Source organism: Geotrypetes seraphini, chromosome 4 (genome assembly GCF_902459505.1).
Source record: "Geotrypetes seraphini chromosome 4, aGeoSer1.1, whole genome shotgun sequence".
Classification (NCBI taxonomy): domain Eukaryota; kingdom Metazoa; phylum Chordata; class Amphibia; order Gymnophiona; family Dermophiidae; genus Geotrypetes; species Geotrypetes seraphini.
Window position 1 is genome coordinate 12,954,006 of NC_047087.1, and position 26,994 is coordinate 12,980,999.

The following is a 26,994-nucleotide window of genomic DNA, read 5'->3' on the forward strand; positions in this document are numbered from 1 at the left end:
AATTACCACAAATCTGATCAGCTAAACCAGCTACAAATAGAATGAAGAAATCATGAGACAGCAGCAGAGCTTAAAAAAAGCAGCAAAGCTGATCCTGATGGGGTAAATATAGAGACAATCACCCCCATTGTTTGAAAATGCGTGATTTTCGAATTCTACCTGTTGAGGAAGAACAAGAGTTTTCTCCTTCCTTTTGGTGATCTGGGCTTTTTCATCAGGAATGGAAGATGGGGCTAGAGAGACACCGTCTGGACACTGAGTGGGAAACAAGCTTCCTACAAAGTCACAGCTGTTCCAGAGCCCCACTAGAACAAAGTCACTGCTCTTTCTAGCAAAACATCATTCATAGAATATTATTTAATTGTTTTAATGTACTTTTTTTTAATGTTGATTTTATTGTAATTTTTAAACACAAGTTACAAGAATCTTCCTTACAGAAATTGGTTGAAAAATAGAAAAAGAAAAAGAAGCATTAACAACATAAGAATAGCCTTCTTGGGTCAAACCAATAGTCCATTAAGCCCAGTAGCCCATTTTCACGGTGGCCAATCCAGGTCCCTAGTACCTGGCAAAACCCAAAGAGTATCAATATACCAACATCTGAAAGAATTACAACATTCCGGAACCCCGATGAGAGCAACATTCCAGAGCTGAGATTGTGATGTCATAATGCCTCATTCCACAGTGCCTCAAAGCCAACCTCATCAGTGATGTTCAGTGGCTTGATTGTCCTATTCTTGGCATACATAAGAACAACCATAGTGGGTCAGACCAATGGTTCATCTAGCCCAGTAGCCCGTCCTCACGGTGGCCAATCCAGGTCCCTAGTATCTGGCCAAAACCCAAAGAGTAGCAACATTCCAGCCTCTCAAAGAATAGCAAGATTCCGGAACTCCAATGAGAGCAACATTCCAGAGCTGAGATTGTGATGTTATAATGCCTCATTCCATAGTGCTTCAGTGCCTCCTGACTTATCTAAGTTCACGCAGACCAGATGAAAAGCCTTTTTGGCCAAATGAGCTGTAATGTTGGCCCTAGGATCTCTCCTCGAATTTCCGTAGATAGAACACAAGAGTTGCCAGACCAAAAAGTCCATCAAGTCCATTGTCCTGTCTCCAGCAGTGGCCAACCCAGGTCACAAGCACCTGACAAGATCCCAAGGAGAAAACCAGATACTATGCTGCTTATCTTAGGAATAAGTAGTGGATGTTCCCCAAGCCATCTTAATAATGGCTTATGGACTTCTCTTTTAGGAAATTCGCCAAACCTTTCTTAAACCCTGCTAAGCTGATTTCACTGCATTCTCTGGCAACGAATTCCAGAGTTTAATTAACTGCTGAGTGAAGACATAGTTTCTCTGGTTTGTTTTAAATCTACTACTTAGGCCCTCTTTTACTAAGGTGCGCTAAGCGTTTTAAAGCACATTTAGTGCACGCAAAATCAACGGGTGTGCTAACCGCTAACCCGTCCATAGGATAACATGCACGCATTAGAGTTTAGCATAAGCTAATATTTACCACGCGCTAAAAAGCATAGCGCCCTTAGTCCTAGTACTTTTGGAAAGAGTAAATAAGTGATTCACATCTACTCATTCTACTCCACTCAGTGTTTTAAAGTCCTCAATCATCTCTCCTGAGCCTGCTGAAGAGCCCTAGCTGCTTTAGCCTCTCCTCCTAGGTATGTCGTGCCATCCTTTTTTCATTTTTGTCACCCTTCTCAGTACCTTTTCTAATCCCACTATATCTTTTTTAAGACGCGGCGACCAGAACTGCACACAGTATTTGAGGCGTGGCCATACCATAGAGCAATACAAGCGCTTTATAACATTCTCATCCTTGTTTTCCTAATATGCTTTCTTAGCCACTGCTGAGGTCTTTGCTGTAACATTGTTACAAATATCTCCTTGTATTATTTCCTGTAATATATTTTTTTGCACTGCATGGCTTTTTCTGGCTCAGGCATTTGGTCAGTGTTTTCTTGGAAATTTTCTGAAAAGCAAAATAATAATAAGACATAACTGGTGCACTTAACTGCATTTGAAAATACTCTACAAGATTTAAAGGCAAGTTCCAGGGCCAGTATTTCCGTGCAATGTGCACAGGGGAATCACCGAGTTCGCTGCCTTTTAAAGAAATTAATTTTTAAAATCTTTAGAGAAGGGCTGGGCAACCACACTCCACAAGGGCCACAACCCAGTTGGGCTTTCAAGATTTCTACACAGGAAATGCATGAGATTGCTTTGCATGTACTGCTTCCACTGTATGCAAATAGATCTCATGCATATTCATTCTAGCACTTGAGAACAGTGGTTGCCCAGCCCTGCTTTAGAGTATCTGTTGCATTATAGTTGTTTATCCATGATACATGTTACTCCACAAATCATACCCCCTCTTCTACGAAACTGCGCTAGCGGTTTATAGCACAGAGAGCCGCGCTGAATGGCCCGCGCTGCTCCCGATGCTCATTGAGTTCCTATGAGCATCGGGAGCAGCGCGGGCCATTCAGCACGGCTCTCTGCGCTAAAAAAACACTAGCGCAATTTCATAGAAGAGGGGGATAGTTTATTGACAATAAGGTACATTTGCCAACCTGATTTTACTTTTAACCATATAATGTTTGATGTGTTTTATGCGTATCAATCAGATTTTTATATTATATATGCACTTAACATAAGAACATAAGAATTGCTGCCAGAATTGGGTCAGCCAGTGGTTCATCATGCCCAGCAGTCCGCTCACACGGCGGCCCCCAGGTCAAAGACCAGTGCTCTAAATGAGTCCAGCCTCACCTGCGTGTGTTCCAGTTTAGCAGGAACTTGTCCAACTTTGTCTTGAATCCCTAGAGGGTGTTTTCCCCTATAACAGCCTCCGGAAGAGCGTTCCAGTTTTCTACCACTTTGCCAGGTCTTTCTTCATGTTATTCACATCATCCAGTGTGTCTACTCTATTCCAGATTTTGGTGTCAACCGCAAAGAGGCAAATTTTACCCGACAAACTTCAGCAATATCATTTATAAAAATATTTAAAAGAACAGGCCCAAGAACAGAACCTTGAGGCACACCAATGGAAACATCCTTTACTCAGAATGATCTCCGTTGATCACTACCTTCTGTCGCCTTCCATTCAACCAGTTCCTGACCCAGCCCATCACTTTGTGACCCATCCCATGGACTCTCAGTTTATTTATCAGACGTCTGTGTGAAACACTGTCAAAGGCTTTGCTAAAATCTAAATACACCACATCTAGTGCACATCCTCTATGCAATTCTCTGGTCACCCAGTCAAAGAAATTGATCAGATTTGCCTGACAAGACCTTCCTCTAGTGAATCCATGTTGCCTCTGTTGCCTCCAGTCCTGTAATCTACAGGATTCCAGAAACTGGACCATTCTCTGTTTTAAAAGTGTTTCCATTAATTTGCTTACCACAGAAGTCAGACTTACCGGCCTGTAATTCCCTACTTTTTCGGGCTGAAGAAGTCCGATCACATAACCCCTTCCTACCGACTCCTACACTGGCTGCCGATGGAGGCGCGCACGAAGTTCAAGCTAGGATGTCTCTGCTTCAAAGTATTAAATGGTCTAGCCCCAAAATACATTACAGACCTTTTCTCATTCCCAACCAACAAACATGAAAGAAAAACACACATGAAATTTATCTCCCCACCGACTAGAGGGTGCAAATATAAGAGACACCATCAACAACTACTATCATACCAAGCAGCCATATGGGGTAGAGACCTAGAAAAATTAATTGCGCACACAAACAACTATGAAGAATTTAGGAAACACCTAAAAACTTACCTATTCTTGAAATACCTAGGTAACGAACCGGAACATCAACCCCCCTTGTAAAATCATCACATACCTGAACTTGCAAACTGTTAACCCCAACCCTAATCACTAACTACTAACACTCTACTCAATTTACGGAAAGTTCTACCTCTATGTAAACAGCTTGGCACTACTTGACCTTGCAACACACAAACTGTCGTTAACACTATTAATGTTATCAGATGTATACTGCCATACTCTTTAATTCGTTGTACGAGATGTACACCGATATACTCCTTAATTCGTTGTACGTACAGCCTCTTTTTATTGTATTTACTGTATTTTATTGTATTCATTGTATGTACAGTCTCTTTATTGTAAACCGCCTAGAAGTCGCAAGATTACAGGCGGTATATAAGAATAAAGTTATTATTATTATTATTATTATTATTACTTCTTCCTTACTTCCACTGTTGTAGAGAGGGACCACACCCACCCCACACCCACCCTTCTCCAGTCTCCTGTTCCACTCCCGACTCTAGAGACTTATTGAAAAGGTCAGTCAGTGAAGCTACCAGAACTTCTCTAAGTTACTTCAGCACCCTCGGATGTACACCATCCGGCCCCATTGCTTCGTCTACCTTTATTTTAGCTAGCTCCTCAAGGACACAACCCTCTGAAAATCGATCAGGGTCTATTACTCCTCCATCCCTATTCACGTTTGTCTTCTGTGGTCCTGCTCCCAGCACTTCAGCCGTGAACACAGAACAGAAATATTTGTTAAGCAATTCAGCCTTTTCTTTATCAGCTTCTACATATTTCTCCCCTTCACCTTTGCTCTCACAATGCCACTTTTGCACTTCTTATCACTAATATATCTAAAAAATGTCTTGTCTCCCCATTGTACCGTGTCAGCTATTTTTTCTTCCATTTGCATCTTTGCTTTCCTGACTACAAGACAGCCTCTCTTAACTTTTCCAGAAATTTTTGCCTGTCTTCCTCTTTCTGCGACTTTTTGTAGTTTATGAAAGCTAACCTCTTATTCCTTACCTTCTCAGCTACTACTTTTGAGACCCAAAGTGGCCTTCTTTCCTCTTACTTTTACTTACTTGCCTCACAAAAAGGTTTGTCGCCCTTACAATCACTCCTTTTAGTTTTGCCCAATGCATTTCCACTCTTTATAATAGTCTCTACCATTTTGCCAGTCACCGACATCAGACTCGCAGGTCTATAATTTCCTGGATCACCTCTGGAACTTTTTTTAAAAATTGGCCTCAACATACACATTCCCAGCCTCAAAGTTTATTAACAGTTCCACCCATTTCAGCAACCTGCAGAGAGTATGTTCAACAGTCAACATTTTCCTGCTTATTCTACAGCTGCCAGCTTGATCTAGATTCACAGGTCAGGGTTGATCCAGTTCTGGGTTTACCCCATTGCATGCAGACTTGTAGTTCTGATTTCCCCATTGCAATCTCTAAGAAAATCAAGACTACAAGGCCCAGCATGCACTGGGGTAAACCCAGGCCTGGATCAATCCTGTCCTGCAAATCTGGATCCAGTTGGCAGCCTTAGTGCCTTATTCCCACTTTGTGGAATTCACTCATTACTATTGGAGGCTTCCTGTGTTAAATTTAATCCAGCTTAAAATGCTTTATTCTCACCTTGGCTTTTCTGAAGGCCATGGTTATTCTCTTGCAAATTGGCAGTGTTTTCCTACTTCTTGCAGTATATGTATTGCTAAATGGCGAGTATCAGTAACAGTTCCTTTTATATTTTGTTTCTCTCTTCTTATGTCTTTATGTACCATTTTTTATGTACACCACCTTGCTATAATTTACTAAAAAGGTGTTGCATCAAATTTAAATAAAGAAACAGAGACAAACTGACAGACATTCTTGATCCTTTTTGTATAATTCTTTCCAGCTTCCAACTTCTGTATTACATTACATTACATTAGTGACTTCTATTCCGCCTGTACCTTGCAGTTCTAAGCGGATTACAGTGTAAGATAGCTGGACATTTCCAGGAAGTTACAAATAACAGTATAAGATAGCTGGACATTTCCAGGAAGTTACAAATAACAGTGTAAGATAGCTGGACATTTCCAGGAAGTTACAATTTACAGTATAAGGTAGCTGGACATTTCCAGGAAGTTATTATTTACAGTATAAGATAGCTGGACATTGCCAGGAAGTTGCCATTTAGGGGATGATTATACAGTAGATGCAGGGGACGCTTATATAGTGGATGCAAGGGAATTACAGAATAAAGGTGTTGAGTAGAAGGGAAGGGGGACATTTAGGATCACTAGGAGGGAAGAAGAGGTTTAGGGTTGGTTTTGTGATAGGGTCAGAGGGGGGATACAAGTAGAAGGGGGAGGTTAGCTGGTAGTTTGTGTGGAAGGCGGAGGAAGCGAGGGGGGGGAATAGGAAGTTTGTATAGTTTTTTTGAAAAGCAGAGTTTTGATTTCTTTTCGGAATGATTTAAAGTCACTTGTAGTTGTCAGCAGGTTGAGGGTGGAGGGGTCCAGCTTCGCTGCCTGTGTCGCCAGGAGGCCATCGTACATTTTTTTGCGCTGAGTTCCCTTAAGTGGTGGGTAGGAGAATAGGGTCTGGGTTCTGGATATGCTGTTATGATTTAGCCGGTTGTTGAGATAGGTGGGTGCAGTTCCGTTTGTTGCTTTGAATAAGAGACAGTAGAATTTGAATTGGATTTCAGCTCATATCGGTAGCCAGTGTGAGTCTAGGTAGGCATTGGTGATATGGTCAAATTTTCCGAGTGAATAGATCAGCCTGAGGGCTGCGTTTTGGATAGTCTGTAGTTGGTTTATCAAGATTGTGGGGCAAGGAAGGTAGAGGATATTGCAATAGTCCTCTACCTTCCTTGCCCCACAATCTTGATTCTGAACACTATAGTTCACCATCTGCTTTCGTTCAACCACAGAGCAGAAGTGAGGCTTACCTGGTGGCTCAGATGCTAAATGCAAGGCTCCCAGTTTGAAACCTAGTCTGGGACTTCCTTTTTCTGGGTAAGCTAGAATTGGTGATGGCATTGATGTGAAGGCAACATGAGAGGGTGAGCTTTGGTCATCACATGGAAATGACCCTCAGGGAACATGGTTATAAGCTCCTAAAAGGAAACCAGGCCACATGGGGCTCTTGGGCCAAGATGATCACCGCAATGACCCACCTGAATATGTTTGGAAAAGTTCCCATGTAGGTCATGGCACCAGACCCCTATCTGGTTTCAATTGACCTGGAGAGAGAACAAGAGTAGGAGAGAACTGCTACAGTCAACCCCCTCCCCCCCCCAAAGAACAGACTTAATAAACAAGATGTTTCGTGATGCACTGTCAAAACATACATGGGATAACAACACATTGAAAGGCTTATCCACAAAGAATCTTATATGTGCATCAGCCTGTCCCAGAGCAGTACCCAAAATGTCCCAGAGCACATGAGCGGAAACCCCATTTGTAGGCTCTGTTCCATCGTCTTCTCATGACCTGACTCACGTAATAAGACTAAGCTGAACCGTTGTGGTACAAATACTGTATTGCATTAAGAATTAAACATCTGGCATTTCTTCCCAATATGAGGAGCTCCTGCTTTTGGGAAGCCCCTTCTCAAAGACAACTATAAATCCCAGAATAGAGTACAAGCTGATGTTCAAGCCAGAGATGACATTTCAAGGGGTTCCGAGCTGTGATGAAAAGCAGAAGAAAAGGCTTTCAGTAAAGTGAAGTTTGGCCGCCTATGAGCTGGGAATTCACTGGCTTCAGCTCCCAGTAACTCCCGACTGGATAACAGTCACCCTGCCACAGTAAAACCTGGCACCCTTGAATGGAAAAATGAACACACAGAATCGCTGCTTTGCGTTTCTATTTTTATTCTTTTAAAAAAAAAACCCAACTGTAATAACTTCCAGACCCATATAGTGATCTCAACAAGAACTGGGTCTGGGAATCTGAGAAACAAATGTTGAAACAGCAGCATGGAACTGGCTGCTCTTTCATGCACTCCACATGTCTTGAAGACCTGGAGTAAATGGAACGTCATCTTCTTCTAATGAAAGCCAGAGAGGAAACAAAATCTGACCTCAGGAATGAGTCCTCAAGTGCCATAATGGAGAGTGAATATTCAAACTCCTGAAAATGGCCTCTTCTTGTATACTGCTTTGATGTATTCTGTGCATATTTGGGCTCGTGTGCACATTTTCAGCATCCGTGCAAGCAGAGGTGAGAGCTCTGTGGCAGCGGCGGGAGTTCAACACACCCAATATTGAATAGCTTCCTTCAGAAAGGGATAGTTTATGTTGTATTAAGAACCCTCATCATTTTGAAAGGTTGGCACCTATACACATAAGTTCATACACTCAAGTATTTCAGCTCTTTGCAGTCTGCAGTTAAATAATGCTTGAAATTACTTTTCTTTTCATGCTGACACTGTCTGTAGTGCTATCCAAGATAAACACAGATGAATTGTCTCAAAAATAAAATAGCTGCAGGAGAGGAGCTACATAGGATAAAACAGATGGTGAAATCCGTTACCTGCTAATTTTCTTTCCTTGAGTCCTGCTGTCGTATATATTACCACTGTGGGCTTCCTGAAGATGGCGATCACACTACCATCAAGGGCAACCTGAGAGTTCCAGACCCCCTGAACAAATTTAGGACAGCCACAGCCCAAATGCTTTGCTCGTCAATTGGTATTACTCCAGTTTCCTATTGACCACCACTCAAGAAACCATGTATAGTTTGAGAACTAAAAATGGATTAGACATATGAGTATGGGTGGGTTTGGAGCTGTAAGAATACTTCCGATATCTTTGAGTCTGCTGTACAAGTATTTTATTTTTCTCAGGACTTGAGCCGGGATTGGAGCTCAAAAAAGGCACAGTTCCACACACAATGCCTGCTCTTTTCTCTCAAGAACACAGGCCGTGCTGTGGAATGATCTGAACCTTTTACAAAGGTGCGCTAATGTTTTTTAGCGCGCGCTACAATGCCCCGCGCGCTAACCCCACGCTACATGGAAAATACTAACACCAGCTCTATGGAGACGTTAGCGTCTAGCGTGCGCGGCATTGTAGCGTGCGCTAAAACTGCTAGCGCACCTTCGAAAAAGGAGCCCATGTTTACATTACATTAGTGATTTCTATTCCGCCAATACCTTGCGGTTCAAGGCGGATTACATAAGATTTATCAGGAGTTACAAGAATTGTAACTTTACATAAGAGATGTCATAGGAATTACTTAGGAGTTCTATAAGAATTGTCGGGAACTTGAGGCGATACATGTTGGGTAATTAGAAACATTTTAGATTTGAAAGGGGTAGTGGGTGTGGTGGTGGTGGAGATTGGGGAGGAACTGGTTGCGTTAAATAGGTTTTATGTATTTTTTGAAGAGTAGGGTTTTAGTTTCTTTTCGGAACGTTTTGTAGCCTGTGGTCGAGGACAGCAGATTGGTGATTTGTCTGTCCAGTTTTGCTGCTTTGGAGGCCATTAGATTGTCATAGTTTTCTTCATTTGACATTTTTGGTTGGTGGATGTGTAAATAGTGAGAGGGTTCTCCTGTGTCTAGTTGAGGTGGATTGAGTTAGTCGGTTGTTCCTGTAGGATGGTCTTTCTCCATTAATAGCTTTGAAAAGTAGCAGTAGAATTTGAAGTGTATTTTTGCATGTTTACTTCGGGAAATTTGGGAGCAAAATTTCAGCATAAAGTCTGAGACCAAACGAATTTACTAAAGTGCAATCAGGGATATCGAGTTAATAGACACAAAGCCAGAAAAACTATAATAAACACCGGAAAAAACTGGCCTGTATAGGTAACTAACCTATGAAGGGTGATCAAACAGATTCATAAAAAAGCTCAGAGATACAAAACTCTGAAGGGAAGGTTGTGAGACCTCCCTTGGAAAAAGAGTTTACCTTCCAGTCATAGTCCTTTTAAAAAAATCTTTTACTTAGCTTGTATGCAGGATTCAGGGGGACCCCCTGAATCCTGCATACAAGCTAAGTAAATTGCTCAGAAGTTGCCACAAGTGCAGTGACATTCGCAATTTGAAATGCAGTACCTTGTTTGGACACAACCTTTTTGAAGTTTTTAGAGATGAGCTTTCATACATACCTTTGAAGGAGTGATCAAAGATTTTTTTAAAAGGACTATGACTGGAAGGTAAACTCTTTTTCCAAGGGAGGTCTCACAACCTTCCCTTCAGAATTTCGTATCTCTGAGCTTTTTTATGAATCTGTTTGATCACCCTTCATAGGTTAGTTACCTATACAGGCCAGTTTTTTCCGGTGTTTAAAGTCTGAGACCAGCAAAACAGGCTAAGTGCTTACATTATATTTTACCTTGTTAGTCTTTTGTTAGAAGATAATTTGTTTGAACTGTGGCACAAGACTGGTTCTGTGACGGCCTTTAAGAATATTCTGCCACAGGCATTCAGCTGATGGTAAACTGAACCACTATGGCTTATATATGCATTTGGTGTTGTAACTCTGAGATCCACTCTTATCACTGATATTTCATTCAAAATTTATATTTTTGAAGGTTATTTGTTTTCATTTTATATAGAACTCTCGTTTTGAGAAGGTGTTGATGCCCCTGTACAGGTCATTGGTGAGGCCCCACTTGGAGTATTGTGTTCAGTTTTGGAGACCGTATCTGGCAAAGGACGTAAGAAGACTTGAGGCGGTCCAGAGGAGGGCGACGAAAATGATAGGAGGCTTGTGCCAGAAGACGTATGAGGAGAGACTGGAAGCCCTGAATATGTATACCCTAGACTAGAGGAAAGGAGAGACAGGGGAGATATGATTCAGACGTTCAAATACTTGAAGGGTATTAACGTAGAACAAAATCTTTTTCAGAGAAAGGAAAATGGTAAAACCAGAGGACATAATTTGAGGTTGAGGGGTGGTAGATTCAGGGGCAATGTTAGGAAATTCTACTTTACGGAGAGGGTAGTGGATGCCTGGAATGCGCTCCCGAGAGAGGTGGTGGAGAGTAAAACTGTGACTGAGTTCAAAGAAGCGTGGGATGAACACGCCTTAGTACAGGCAGCGTCCCGTTGGACTGGAGGACGGCTAACGTCATTCCACTCCACAAGAAAGGCTCAAAGATGGAGACAGCAAACTACAGACCAGTGAATCTAACATCGATAGTGAGCAAACTAATGGAAACTCTAATCAAACACCAATTAGATAAGATCCTGGATGAAGAGAATCTACGGGATCCCCGACAACATGGATTTACTAAGGGGAGATCCTGCCAATCCAACCTGATCAGCTTCTTTGAATGGGTAACGGGGAAGCTGGATATTGGGGAGTCCCTGGACATCGTGTACCTGGACTTTAGCAAAGCATTCGATAGCGTACCACACCTCAGGTTACTGAGCAAGATGAGTTCTATAGGATTAGGTAACACATTGACGAAATGGGTTGGGAGCTGGCTTGGAGGTAGGCTCCAAAGGGTGGTGGTGAATGGCACCCCCTCCGAAATGACGGAGGTGATTAGTGGAGTACCACAGGGCTCAGTCTTGGGCCCAATCCTATTCAACATCTTTATAAGAGACTTGGCAGAAGGGCTTCGAGGTAAAATAACATTATTCGCCGATGACGCCAAACTGAGTAATGTAGTAGGCAAATGCACAACAGACGAAGATTCAGTGCCCGACAACATGATGCACGACCTACTCCTACTGGAGCGATGGTCTAGGACATGGCAACTCAACTTCAATGCCAAAAAATGCAAAGTTATGCACCTGGGCAGCCAGAATCCATGCAAGTCTTATACCCTTAATGGCGAGATCCTAGCAAAAACGGTAGCAGAACGAAACTTGGGGGTAATCGTCAGTGAGGACATGAAGTCTGCCAATCAAGTGGAGCAGGCTTCGTCCAAGGCAAGACAAATCATGGGCTGCATACGAAGGGGTTTCGTCAGTCGTAAGGCGGAAGTCATTATGCCATTGTATAGATCCATGGTGAGGCCCCACCTGGAATACTGTGTGCAATTCTGGAGGCCGCATTATCGCAAGGATGTGCTGAGACTGGAGTCGGTGCAAAGAATGGCCACCCGGATGGTCTCGGGACTCAAGGATCTACCATACGAAAAACGGCTTGACAAATTACAGCTATACTCGCTCGAGGAGCGCAGAGAGAGGGGGGACATGATCGAGACGTTCAAGTATCTTACGGGCCGCATCGAGGCGGAGGAAGATATCTTCTTTTTCAAGGGTCCCATGACAACAAGAGGGCATCCGTTGAAAATCAGGGGCGGGAAACTACGAGGTGACACCAGGAAATTCTTTTTCACTGAAAGAGTGGTTGATCGCTGGAATAGTCTTCCACTACAGGTGATTGAGGCCAACAGCATGCCTGATTTTAAGGCCAAATGGGATCGGCACATGGGATCTCTTCACAGGGCAAAGGTAGGGGAGGGACATTAAGGTGGGCAGACTAGATGGGCCGTGGGCCCTTATCTGCGGTCTATTTCTATGTTTCTATGTTTCTATGTTTAGAAGATTTAGAATCAGAAAATAATATTAAATATTGAACTAGGCCAGTTACTGGGCAGACTTGCACGGTCTGTGTCTGTGTATGGACGTTTGGTGGAGGATGGGCTGGGGAGGGCTTCAATGGCTAGGAGGGTGTAGATGGGCTGGAGTAGGTGTTGATGGAGATTTCGGCAGTTGGAACCCAAGCACAGTACCGGGTAAAGCTTTGGATTCTTGCCCAGAAATAGCTAAGAAGAAAAATTTTAAAAATAAAATAAAATTTAAAAAAAAAATTTAAATTGAATCAGGTTGGGCAGACTGGATGGACCATTCGGGTCTTTATCTGCCGTCATCTACTATGTTACTATGTTACTATGTATTTTTTATTAACGTTAGCATGTGGCCATTAATGCTGGAAACAGAAAATTGGCCATTCTCCAGCTGTGGGAAAAAGTGGCCTTAGCAAGTGAGAAAGACCTGCGTACTCGTAAAGGTGTGCTAAGGCCGCTCTTTTGCTGCAGCTTTGTAAAAGGGCCCCATAGTGCGGTAAGAGTTTCTTTCATAATTGCACCACTTTGGATAGCCCAAAAATGAAAATGATAGAAAAAAAAACAAATGCTTGCCGCCTTCTAACACTTGTTTTATTTCACATTCCAAAATCATAGAAGAACATCACAATGAGTTCCTCTTCACTATCAAAGGTACGAAGAATATCAAAAATCCTAACCTCGGCTTTCGGGTTTCACTAAAAATGGGCTTCTTCGAGGAAAAAGAATGGCCTCGATGTCATTCAAAAAAGAGTTATAGAAGTCGGATGACAGCGGCAATGAGCGGATCCCTGACGAAGCTGTTGCGAAACATGTCGCGTCCAGCCGCTTTACAAGATTTCAATCATCTTAATCATTCAGATAAGTTAAAAAAGCGAAAAAAAAAAGTTTTAAAAGCAAGAACAAGCGGTCAAAAGACCCGGTTTGGATGATACCTGAAGTAAAGAGAGCAATCAGTGACAAGAAAGTGTCCTTCCGGAAATGGAAGAGGGATCCAACGGAGGAAAATCACCAGGAGCACAGGAAATGCCAAAAGGAATGCCACCGAGAGGTTAGAAAAGCAAAAGGGAAATACGAGGAGGGGCTGGCCAGGGAGGCGAAAAACTTCAAGGCATTCTTCAGTTACGTAAAGGGGAAGCAACCAGTGAGAGAGGAGGTGGGGCCATTGGACGATGGGGATAGGAAGGGAGTGATTAAGGAGGATAAAGAGGTAGCTGAGAGGTTGAACACGTTCTTCTCGTCGGTCTTCACGAGCGAGGACACGTCCAATATACCGGACTCAGAGGAGCTCATGAGTGGGGAGCAGGCCAAAAGATTGGGGCATATAGAGGTAAGTCGGGAGGATGTCCTCAAGCAGATTGACAGACTGAAAAGCGGCAAATCACCGGGACCGGACGGGATCCACCCAAGGGTTCTAAAGGAACTAAGTCAGGAAATAGCGGGCGCAATCCAGCATGTTTGCAACCTATCCTTGAAAACTGGAGAGGTACCAGAGGACTGGAAACTGGCGAATGTCACACCTATCTTTAAGAAGGGATCGAGAGGTGACCCCGGGAACTACAGGCCGTTGAGCCTGACTTCAGTTATAGGGAAGATGGTAGAAGCATTGATGAAGGACAGCATTTGCGAGCACATCGAGAAAAATGGCCTACTGCGGACAAGCCAGCACGGATTCTGTAAGGGAAGATCGTGCCTGACAAACCTTCTGTACTTCTTTGAGGGAATAAGCAGTCAGGTGGACAAAGGGGAACCCATAGACATCATTTACCTCGATTTTCAAAAGGCCTTTGACAAGGTGCCACATGAAAGGCTGCTTAGGAAGCTGTGGAACCACGGGGTGGGAGGGGATGTACACAGATGGATCAAGCACTGGCTGTCAGGTAGACTGCAGAGGGTCGGAGTAAAAGGCCAATATTCTGACTGGCGGGGAGTCACGAGTGGTGTGCCGTAGGGATCGGTGCTGGGGCCGCTACTCTTCAACATATTTATCAATGACCTGGGAACGGAGGCAAAATGTGAGGTTATAAAATTTACAGACGATACCAAACTCTGCGCCAGAGTTAGGACCAGGGAGGAGTGTGAGGAACTGCAAAGGGACCTCGATAAGCTGGAGGACTGGGCAAACAAATGGCAAATGCGCTTTAACGTAGATAAATGCAAGGTCATGCACATAGGGAAAAAGAACCCATTGTTCGAGTATAAAATGGGGGGGAGATTGCTGGAAGACACCGGACTTGAGAGAGACTTGGGTGTGCTAGTGGATCCATCCATGAAACCATCCGCACAGTGTGCAGCAGCCTCGAAGAAAGCCAACAGGATGCTGGGCATCATCAAGAGGGGCATATCAACCAGGACGCGGGAAGTCATCATGCCGCTGTATCGAGCGATGGTGCGCCCACATCTGGAATACTGCGTTCAATATTGGTCACCGCACCTCAAGAAGGACATGGCAGTTCTTGAGAGAGTCCAAAGGAGAGCAACAAAACTGGTAAGAGGGCTGGAAAACTGCCCATATGCCGAGAGGCTGGATAAACTGGGGCTCTTCTCTCTGGAAAAAAGGAGGCTCAGGGGGGATATGATAGAGACCTTCAAAATACTTAGGGGCATAGAGAGGGTGGACAGGGACAGGTTCTTCAGACTAAAAGGGACGACAGGTACGAGGGGGCACTCAGAGAAACTGAAGGGAGTTAGGTTCAAATCAAATGCAAGGAAGTTTTTCTTCACCCAAAGGGTCGTGGACAAATGGAATGCGCTCCCGGAGGAAGTGATCCGGCAGAGGACAGTACAGGGATTCAAACAGGGAATGGACAGATTCCTGAGGGAAAAGGGGATCGTGGGGTACTGAGGGAGGTGCTGGGGTGTTGCATAAGTATAGACAGCTCACCAGGTCGTGCAGGTGCAAGGCCGGAGGGTTAGGACATTGATGGGAAGATAGGACTTCGATGAGAAACCTAGGGGGCAAGGGGGCCCCTTCTGGTGATTAAGGCAGGTCATGACCTGTTGGGCCGCCGCGGGGGCGGACTGCTGGGCGGGATGGACCTCTGGTCTGACCCGGCAGAGGCACTGCTTATGTTCTTATGTTCTTATGTTCACTGGTCGCCGTACCTGAAGAAGGACACGGTACTACTCGAAGGGGTCCAGAGAAGAGCGACTAAGATGGTTAAGGGGCTGGAGGAGCTGCCGTACAGCGAAAGATTAGAGAAACTGGGCCTCTTCTCCCTTGAACAGAGGAGATTGAGAGGGGACATGATCGAAACATTCAAAATACTGAAGGGAATAGACTTAGTAGAAAAAGACAGACTGTTCACCCTCTCCAAGGTAGGGAGAACGAGAGGGCACTCTCTAAAGTTAAAAGGGGATAGATTCCATACAAACGTAAGGAAGTTCTTCTTCACCCAGAGAGTGGTAGAAAGCTGGAACGCTCTTCCAGAGGCTGTTATAGGGGAAAACACCCTCCAGGGATTCAAGACAAAGTTGGACAAGTTTCTGTTGAACAGGAATGTGTTGGTAGAGCTAAAGTTTCTGTTGAACAGGAATGTGTTGGTAGAGCTAGTCTCAGTTAGGGTGCTGGTCTTAGACCAGAGGGCCGTCGCATGAGCGGACCACTGGTCTGACTCAGCAGTGGCAATTTTTATGTTCTTATATTTATAAAAATATTTAAGTAAAAATATGACCTAGACCTACGAGGATTCAACACCAATTCCCCCCCCCCCCCCCCCTGATAAGAATATGCATAGGGCAGTGGAATGGTGCATCTGAGGTCTTGGGAATTATCAAATGGATTACTTGAATTGTAATGAATACTTGATGAAATGTTAATGAATTTAAGAAAACTATTGGTCTTAGAGTTTGAAAAATTAGAAGGATTCAAAAACCAGAGGCATTGGTTTTGGATATTTGCAATTCAAACTACTTTGTTTCAAACATGATGAGGGCTGGTTTATGGCTCCTGTGGTTTATAAGACTGGCCCTGTACACAGAAGGTTGGTGCTCTGTGCAGTTACAGCCTCTGCTCCAGAGAAGGGAAAAATGAAAGGATCAGTTGGACCCAGCACTGCCAGTTGGTTCTTCTGACTTGGATGGGGGCAGCAAAACTACTGGGTTCTGTGCTATTTGAGGTCATAGAATCCACTGAGATCTGTGCTGCCCATTTCCTTTGGTAAACTCAGGGAGATAAGCTGATTTGATATTTAATTTCAGGGGAGCTCAGAACAGTTTCCATGAATTTATTCAGGTCCTCAAGCATAATTCCCTGTCCCACTGAGCTCACAGTCTATCTAATGTACCTGGGGCAATGGGAGGATTAGGTGACTTGCCTAGGTCACAGGGAGCAGTGTGGGTTTGAACCCACAACCTCAGAGTGCTGAGGCTGCAGCTTTAACCACTGTGCCATACTCTCCCCATTTTCTTCTTTTTTGGGCTGAGAACTTTTCAGCAGTCCCTCGTATTGTGATGTCATAATGCCTCATTCCACCAATGCCTAAGAGCCAACCTCCTTGGTGATGTCACAATGGCTCGGCTTCCCTATACTTGTGCCCATTTACTAGATGCATTTGCCTCATTGAAACGAAAAGTGTGGAATAACTTGTCACTTTCATGGCTCCAGATCATTCTCTTCTTGGTTGGGCTGAGAACTTTTCAGTGGCTCCTCCTATTGTGATGTCATAATGCCTCATTCCACCAATATCTAAGAGCCAACCTCATTGATGATGTCACAGTGCCCATTTGCTAGATGCATTTGCCTCATTGAAACGAAAAGTGTGGAATAACTTGTCAGTTTCATGGCTCCACATCATTCTCTTCTTGGTTGGGCTGATAACTTTTCAGTGGCTCCTCCTATTGTGATGTCATAATGCCTCATTCCACCAATGTCTAAGAGCCAACCTCATCGGTGATGTCACAATGGCTTGGTTTCCCTATACTTGTGCCCATTTACTAGATGCATTTGTCTCATTGAAATGAAAAAAAACACAAAATCAAGAGGAATAACTTTTCAGTTTCATGGCTCCACATCATATTAATTTATTTTTCTCTACTGTTCTCCCAGGGAAGCTCAGAACAGTTTACATGAATTTATTCAGGTACTCAAGCATAATCCCCATGTCTGTCCCAATGAGCTCACTGTCTATCTAATGTACCTGGGGCAATGGGGGGATTAGGTGACTTGTCCAGAGTCACAGGGAGCAGCACAGGTTTGAACCCACAACCTCAGGGTGACTTGCCCAGGGTTACAAGGAGCAATGTGGACCTGCACCCACAACGTCAGGGTCCTGAGGCTGCAGCCCTAACCACAGTGCTACATTCTCAGACTTAGTATGGCAAACATTGACAGAGATGGGAAAATATAGCTAGCAAAGCATGGTAGAACATATTATGAGAAAACATGATATGGCGAGTATAGTTCTGCAAAACATAAGGCTCCTTTTACGAAGGTGCACTAGCGGTTTTAGCACATGCCTCCATAGAGCTGGCGTTAGTATTTTCCGTGTAGCGCAGGGTTAGTGCACGCTAAAAATGCTAGCTAGCGCACCTTCGTAAAAGGAGCCCATAGCATAGCAAGCATAATATTACAAAGCATAGTTAATACAGAATGACAGAGCAAAAATGATAAGGCACTATAGCTGCCATTGTTACTATCCACTGCCACCCATCGGGAGCCCATCACCCTGGAAAACTGCCTGGTTCACATAGTGGGTTGCGCAAGCCATGTACAGAGGCTTTATGATATTCTTCACTACTTTCCACTCCATCTCTTAGAACAGGGGTGTCAAAGTCCCTCCTCGAGGGCCGCAATCCAGTCGGGTTTTCAGGATTTCCCCAATGAATATGCATGAGATCTATTAGCATACAATGAAAGCAGTACATGCAAATAGAACTTCCTGGAAATGTCCAGCTATCTTATACTGTAAATTGTAACTTCCTGGAAATGTCTAGCTACCTTATACTGTTGTTTGTAACTTCCTGGAAATGCCAATTATCTTACACTGTAATCCGCTTAGAACTGCAAGGTACAGGCGGAATAGAAGTCACCAATGTAATGTAGATCTCATGCATACTCATTGGGGAAATCCTGAAAACCCGACTGGATTGCGGCCCTCAAGGAGGGACTTTGACACCCCTGTCTTAGAAACATTGCAGGGTGTTCTAAGATCACAATTTGGATTCTGTTGTTACCTGAGCAAATAGAAATACAGATCTCTCTCAGTATCTGATGAATTATTTGGGGCAAATGTTTGTTTATTGATCTGATCTTCCTTGCCAAGTGAAAAAAGAGATTAGGTGCCTTTCTGTATTCATTTTCCCTTACTGAATAGATGCCAGAGTGAGACCAAGGCCTGGGGATGATGAATCACAGCCTGAAATTATGCCAAAACTAACACTTTGTCCCTAGTTTTTATTCATTTGGATTCTCCTTGTAATAAGTGTAACATAGCATATAAGAAAAGAGAGTGGTGTAGTGGTTAGAGCTAAAGTCTTAGCCCCCTGAAGTTGTGGGTTCAAACCCCATGCTGCTCCATGTGACCCTGAGCAAGTCACTTAACCCTCTGTTGCCCTCAGGTACATTAGATTGTGAGCCCACCAGGACAGATAGGGAAAATGCTTGAAGTACCTGTATTTCAACCACTTTGAGTGGGCAGTAGTCCCAATCCTTTTTCCTCCCTTCCCTTCCATTCCCCTAATCTGCCCAGTTAAGATTTGACCATGTTGGGGAAAATACACATAAAAATTCTCATATGACATTCAACACCAGCTCCCTTCCCCCAATGACATTCATATCTCTCCCAAGAATGCCCAAAGTCTACCACCTTCACTCAGGTTGTTCCAAGTTTATTCAACATTTGATATATCCATTGGCAAAATATCTATGCAGTTTACATATAGTAAATATATTAAAAAAAATAAATTAAAATTAAATAAAGTCAGAAAATAGAACTAGGTAATCAACAGCAAAGTAAGCAAAGGAAAAGGTTTAAAACCGATTATGTGCTCCAAGTTTCAGATTGATCATCACAAGGCCTGCACTGATCAAAATCATTACTCTGTCAGCCGAATGCATCCATGAACAAGTTGGCCCTCTTCAGCCATGCTTCTTACAGACCAAAACGTCAACTAACGTCCATGACCTTTTCTGTGTCTTATTACCATGCTTTCTAATAATCCCCCCAGTCATCAAGGTTAGGGAGGCCAAAGAAGTCCAGCCTCGCCATGTTCATTGAACTCAATCTTCTTGCAAGCTGAATATTTTTTAATTAACGTATTTGCTGGCGTATATGATGCGCCGGCGTACAAGACACCCCCCCTTTTTAAAAACAGTTTTTAAGAAAAAAAAATACTCATGCGCCTGTGCAGTGCCCCCTCCCTGCCAAGCACTGCCTATGACTGGTTCTGCCAGACCCGGAAACAGGCAGTTACATCAAAGCTTAATACAACTTCCTGTTTCTGGTCTAGAAGTGCCAGCCTTCAGCCCGCCATGTTAATCGTGATTAAATATTTTAGCAGGCATTACAAATCTAACATGTTAGTCACCTTATTAACGTGTTAAATCTGCAGCTCTAGTTTATTTTATATATTAGGACTTGTTTACCACCTTTTTGAAGAAATTCATTGAAGGTGATATAAAGCAAGAATAAGCCAGACATAGACAATACAAATATATTCAAATAAGAGTACACATTACCTCCTATCCCATGACTCTCTAATTTCCTCCAAAGTATTTCAAGAGGTACTTTGTCAAATGCCTTATGAAAATCCAAACACGCGATATCAACTGGTTCACCTTTATCCACATATTCATTCACTCCTTCAAAGAAATGCAGTAGATTGGTGAAGAAAGATTCCCTGTGTCTTGAAGACAATTTGTGAAGTGGTAGCTCTCGTTTATATGAATTTCCCCTGATGCAGCAACTTTGCGAAACAGGGCCTTGTCGGGAATTCTAGTTCTCAATTATTTCTCCTGAATGCTTCAGATGTTATAACTTCGGGAGATTGTGATTCTACAACTACAACTGCTGTGATTTTTTACCAACACTAGTGGAAAGAAAACCTTTAAAAAATAAGTACTAGTTTCCTATGCTTTAAATACATTTATGTTTTTGATGATGGACTAATTTGAAATAGTAAAAACGGAGTGTTTTTGTTAACCAAGGATGTTTTTTCCTATGATGGCCTGTATGCAATCATAGAGTTCCTCCAAGTGTCTATTATCCTTGAAAGAAACTGAGGTCTTTTCTCCGTAAACTATCTATTTTGCCCACAGTGTTGGTTTAAATGAATGAATATCATTTTGGTGTTGCAATCTTTATTAATTGGATATTCAGCTTGCATTTATTTATTTTTGTCACTGTTCTATTTGTTACATTGACCCCATTACATCTTCCAATGTTACAGACATTTCTTTGAGTTTCTCTGATTCATCAGAATTGAATACCATTTCTGGCACATTTTCCTCGGTGAAGAATTCATCAAACCTCTCTACTATGGCCTGCATTCCCTGAGATCACCTTTTATCCCTCAGTTGTCCAATCGATTCTCTTCCCAGCTTCTTGCGTTTAATATACTTAACAAATGTTTTACTGGGTGTTTTTGCTTCCATTGCAATATTCTTTTCAAGGTCTCTTTGCCTTCCTTATTAGAGCCTTGCATTTGACTTGCCATCCTTGTGTTGTTTACAATTATTTTCAGTTGAATCCTTCTTTTACTTTCTGAAGGATTCTCTTTTGACTCTAATAGTTTCCTTCACATTACGCGTTATCCACGCCAGCTGCCTTTTGGTCTTCCTTCCTCTTTTTTTAATACATGGAATATATCTAGTCTGGGCTTCCAGGATAGTATTTTTGAATAACATCCACACCTGATTTCAATTTTTGACCTTTGCAGCTGCTCTTCTAAGTTTCTTTTTTACCATTCTTCTCATGTTATCAGTCTCCTTTTTTAAAGTTAAATGCTGTTGTATTGGATTTCGTGTGAAGAGTATAGCCAAGCTAGTATTTTGTTGTGTCTATGAGGAAAAACCTTGATTATAGTTTTAATATTAATACATGTCATTATTTAAATAATATTCTTTTCCAAATGCTAATTTAAAAAAAAAATGATTTTTTAAATAGTTTTTTAAATGCTTTGAAATTAGATTTCAATTATATAGAATTTGGAAGTTGGCTCCAAACTGAGAGTGCCAGATATTTTTTAAATGCCTTTGATCGAGTAGTCTCCCATCTAGTTCTTTTAACTGAAGGAATAACCAACCTTTTATCCTGAAATGATCTTAAAGTCTGTGGTGGTGCCAATAGGTTTGAGGCCTAAATGTGTGACCTGTCTATGTCCCATCTATGCCCCGCCCACATGCATGTCCCCTTTGCAGTTAGATGCACAAGCGCTTACGGCTCCTTTTACTAAGCTGCGCTAGCGGCTTTATCGCATGCTTAACACGCGCTGCATTGCCGCACGTGCTAGATGCTAACGCCAGCATTGAGCTGGCGTTAGTTCTTGGCGCATAGTGCAGGGTTAGCGCGCGGGGCTAAAAACGCTAGCGCACCTTAGTAAAAGAAGCCCTTAGGTGCTCACTTAGACTGGCACCTAGGTACAGTTAGACATTTAACTGCCATTTACCCCTGTTTGTATGCCTAACTTCCATCTGAATGCCTAAAGTTAATAATAATAATAATTTTATTTAGAAGGATCCAAGATGGCGACTGAGAGCAGGACGCGCTGAGTTGCTCGTCCCAGAACAGTGTCGGTTTTGAATAATTCTAGCGGTACTTTGCTTACCGCGATGCCTAAGAGACGGGGCCGGAGTGCCGCTTCTGCCTCGCGGCGTCCTGGAGCCCCCGCTCTTAGTAATATCCAAGATCTTCTGAGGCGTATGCAGGAGGTCACTGCAACATCGGACGGCGGCCTGCTGAGGACACAGGGAGGCGAACCCACGGTGAACACTCCTGGGCCCGATACTACTCTAAGCCCCGATGTTAGGGCACCACCCCCGCAGCCTCAGATTACCAGCTCTCCCAGGGGTGGAGAAACCCCGGATTCTGAGGTTTTCTCCTCTCCAGAGGCAAGGAAGGATATTCTGGAGAGCTTGGAGGCTGGGGCTCTCACTGCAAGGGTCCCCATGGAGATATCTGGGGCAGTAACATCTCAATATGAGGGGGAAGGACAGAAGACAAGCCCCGAAGGAAATCTTCAGAACGGTGAGCACTTCACATTCACACAAACTCCAATTGTATTGATTAAACCTGCTGAAGTGACTTTAGATTCCATTTGGGACTTAATGGCTGGTTTTGTTAAAAATATAACTCCTACTTTTCAACAAATCGAAGGGAAAATTAAGGAACATAATAAAGAATTGAAGGACTTAAGAAAAGAAATGAATACCTCTAACTCATCCATACAGAAAATAGAAAAGGAAATTATAACATCAAAACAATTGCAAGAGACTTTAGTTAAAGATAATATTAACCTAAGGAAGAAGATTGAAATGCTTGAGAACAATTCACGTAGTAACAATTTAAGGTTAATTAATTTTCCAAGACTTGATCTGGTAACACCCAGAGATATGCTTAAGAGATATTTAGTGGAAACTTTGGAAATACCTGAAGATTCATTACCACCATTTTCACGGGTTTATTATTTGCCTGATAAAGAACAAAACCAACAACAAAAAGTAAAATCTCCAGACCGAGAACCATTAAATATTTCACAAATCTTAGAGACATCTGAGAAGGACTTAACATCATCAGCCACTATGATTATTACTTTAGCTTTGCCAATTGATAAAACATGGTTGTTAAAACTTTACTTTAAAAATAGACAGAAAAGTTTCCTTGGTCACAAAATACAAATGTTTCCAGACTTGGCACGGGAGACGCAAAGGCGCCGCCGTGAATTTCTTCTTTTGAAACCTGGGGTTTTATCCTTGGGGGCGACTTTTTATTTGAGACATCCGTGTAAATGTATTGTGTGTTACCGTACTCTCAAATATGTGTTTTTTGAACCATCCCAATTGACAAACTTTGTGGCAATGTCTCGTCTGAATGCAACAACCTTTGAACCCTAAATTTGATTATTGATGACCTCATTTCAGTGCTATAGCTTTCAGTTTCTTATGTAGTATTATTAATTTCTTCTATTTTTCGCCAATTTTCTTTGACTCTTGGATCCTAAGTAGAGGACTTGAGCATAAATAGTAAAATTTGTTAATTTGTGAATTATATTTACTGTATAATTGATATCTATTCTATTATTGCTTTCTGTACAAGTGTAATACTTGAAATTTAAATTGAAAAATCAATAAAAGATTTAAGAATAAAAAAAAATAAATAAATAAAAAAAAATAATAATTTTATTTTTGTATACTGCCATACCCAGGGAGTTCTAGGCGGTTCACAACAGTTAGATGAAATACAGACAATGCATAGAAACATAGAAACATAGAAATAGACGGCAGATAAGGGCCCACGGCCCATCTAGTCTGCCCACCTTAATGTCCCTCCCCTACCTTTGCCCTGTGAATAGATCCCATGTGCCGATCCCATTTGGCCTTAAAATCAGGCACGCTGCTGGCCTCAATCACCTGTAGTGGAAGACTATTCCAGCGATCAACCACTCTTTCAGTGAAAAAGAATTTCCTGGTGTCACCTTGTAGTTGAAATTGAGGAACATAACAAAGCAATCATGAAGTCAAACTAGTTATACATTTACAATTTAAGTGAGGGAAAAGATTACATACAGGTGCCTATCGGTGTCTAACTTGTGGTGCACTATATAGAATCAGGGGGTAAATATACTCTGACTCCTTCCTGCCTTGTAACTTCCCTGAAACACTTCCAGACAGATAAATTTTTCTCTGTAACATTGCTGTCTTTGTACAGTCTCTTCCTCTATAAACCGCTCTGAACTGCTCGTGGTATTTCGGAACTCCCTGTTGTAGTCTGGTTAGACCACGGGAACTCACAGCACGGCTCTGCACGGGGCAGGAGTGTAGGAAGATCGCTCCTTCCCTGCGTCGCCGCTAGACCACCAGGTAAGGTCCGGGGGTGGGTCAGAGCCGGCCAAAAGTTATTCGCGATTTTTCCCTATTCACGGGCCGGTTCTGCCCCTAACCCCTGCGAATAGGAAGGGAGAAGTGTAGTGTTATTTGCTGCTAAATCCTGCATTCAGATATTCTACCTCCAACTTTGCAGAACATATTTCATTTATACAGTGTCGTCCCCCGCTGCCTCCAATCACCTCCCTCCAAGTCCCAGGACTGTATTTTTTTGATGCCAACAAGCGATTCTGAGGGGCGGGGGGGCTTGGGGAAAAAACGTGGATAATCGAAACCACGAACATCGAAACCGTGAATAGGGAGGGGGGAAGTGTAAATCAAAAGCCATACGTATAGGATTAAAACCTTGTTAAATTTTATTTCTAAGATTGCAAAGCATTAGAATGTCAGATCAAGAGGGCCTTAGAAGATCTCTTATTCACAGTAGAGAGTGGAGGAGTCTGGGACTGGTTTTCCTAAGTGTTGAACTAAGTTTTCTCTTTAATAAAATGCTGAATTATGTTTAGCTGCAGACCTAACTTATCTCATGTTCTAGCCTGCCTGCCTTGGGTGTTAGCTGGGGCATTCTAACTTCTTATGGCTATCTCAGCATAAACGACATGTAACAGAAAGACTGCAGGGCCTAGATAAGTGACCTGCTAGTGACCTGCTAGTGTGAGCTTAGGACCAATGATTGTTAAGAAAAGTAACACGCAAAAAGTTTTTTCTAGAATTCAATTGTATAGCCAGAAGAATGTATAAATATCTCTGTAACTTCCTGGTTTCAGGACTTCTGAAGCCAACTTGGAGCTCAGGAGTCGCATGTGTATGCTAATAAACATCTGCGCTTTCTTCAAGTCTTTAAGTTTTGTGGCTGCCCAAAGTGACCTTTCAAGAATACTGTCAGAGAGCAGAAACTGTTTTGCTTTTCAAAAGAATACTGCAATCATAAGACACTTTTTCTCCTGGAACAGGATTTTTTAACTTTTTAAAAAAACTTTTAGGGCTCCTTTTACTAAAGAGCGCTAGCGTTTTTAGTGCACGCAGGAAATTACAGCACGCTACGCGGAAAAACTAACGCTAGCTCTATGCTGGCATTAAGGTCTAGTGCACGCGGCAATGTAGTGCACGCTATTCCACGCGTTAAAGCCCTAACGCAACTTAGTAAAAGGAGCCCTTAATATTCTTTACAAATGAGAGGGTAGAACAAACTGGTTTCCAGCTCATTTTCTTGAAAGTTGTAGGGATTTTTATACTTTTGATTTTGGAGAAAAAGATTCAAATAACTTTTGTATCTGCACATGTGTAGTTCTTGACTTAAAAAACGTAATGGAGAAAACTTGAAGACAAATGTAATAGTTCACTCAGTAGCAGCAAAAACCTTCAGCCTATAACTGTTAAGTACATCCTTCTTCTATTTTGAAGAAACATATATTTGTTATTTTTTATTCATTTGGTTATACGTCTTTTCAGTAAAAGTTCATAGTGTGTTAGAATAATAAAAACAAAGTACAATACGGGCTGGATTCAATGAGTGGAGGGGCATCATCAAAAACAACGTCTAAGTCCCTAGGCACACAAAGTAGACAGCAGGGAAACGTCCAAAATTAGGTTTTTTTCGAGAATGGCCTACCTGTACGTTCAACAGTTTAATTGCCCAGACCACCACTACGTGTATGTTTAGAACATATTCCCGACCAAAAAATCACCCAAGTCCCAAATGCCCAAAACAAGATCTTTTAGGCAAAGGAGGGGCTAGTTCTTCACCTAAAAGCACGATTCTTAAACAATGCCAGTTAGAGAATCCTGGAACCATCCACCCCTCCCACAACGTTCGCGGCAGGAGGAATGCCCAGTCCCTCCTGCCCAAAGCTACCATGACTCCCCCAAATGTTCCCCAGCAGGAGAGATGCCCAATCCCTTCTGCTGTGATCCCCTGAACTCTCCCTGAATGTTCCCCAGCCGGAAGGATGTCCAATCCCTGCTGCTGGACACCCCCTCCCCCCAAACATCCATGCGATTGATCATGCTCTTCACTAGCAGGAGGAATGCCCAATCCCTCTTGCCAGACACCCCTCCCCCCCGAATACATTCACGATCAATCATGTTCTTCACCAGCAGGAGGGATGCCCAATCCCTTCTTCTGGACAACCCTCCCCCCCCCCCCCGAAACCCTGCCAGACCACCCAGACCACCCACCCCCACCAGGACCCCAGTAAACTTCCCCGGACCCCACCTCCACATATTGGACAACCAAGGTTCCTGAGGAAGGCCGTAGAAGCCGAAACACGTGCGTGTCGAGCCATTGCACAAGATTTTGTGATTTGTGGAATAAATTTGCACACCAATACTTCTGATCTCCGCTCTGTTTATTAGTTTCTTGAGTGGGTTAGTGAGACATAGAGAGGAGGACCCAGGCCCATAAGCCACTCTAACCACTACATTTATGGTTGAAAGTGTGAGACCACCAAAACTCTACTATACTGCTATATAGGTGCCACCTGCAGCCATAAGAGCTATTGGGTGGTAGACAGGTGGATATAATAGGTTTGAGTGGTGCTTTGGAGGGCTCACCATACATTATAAGGGGTATATGGTAAGATGTACATTTGGCACCCTTTATGTGAAGTTCACAGTGTTGCCCTCTAAGGTGCCCCACT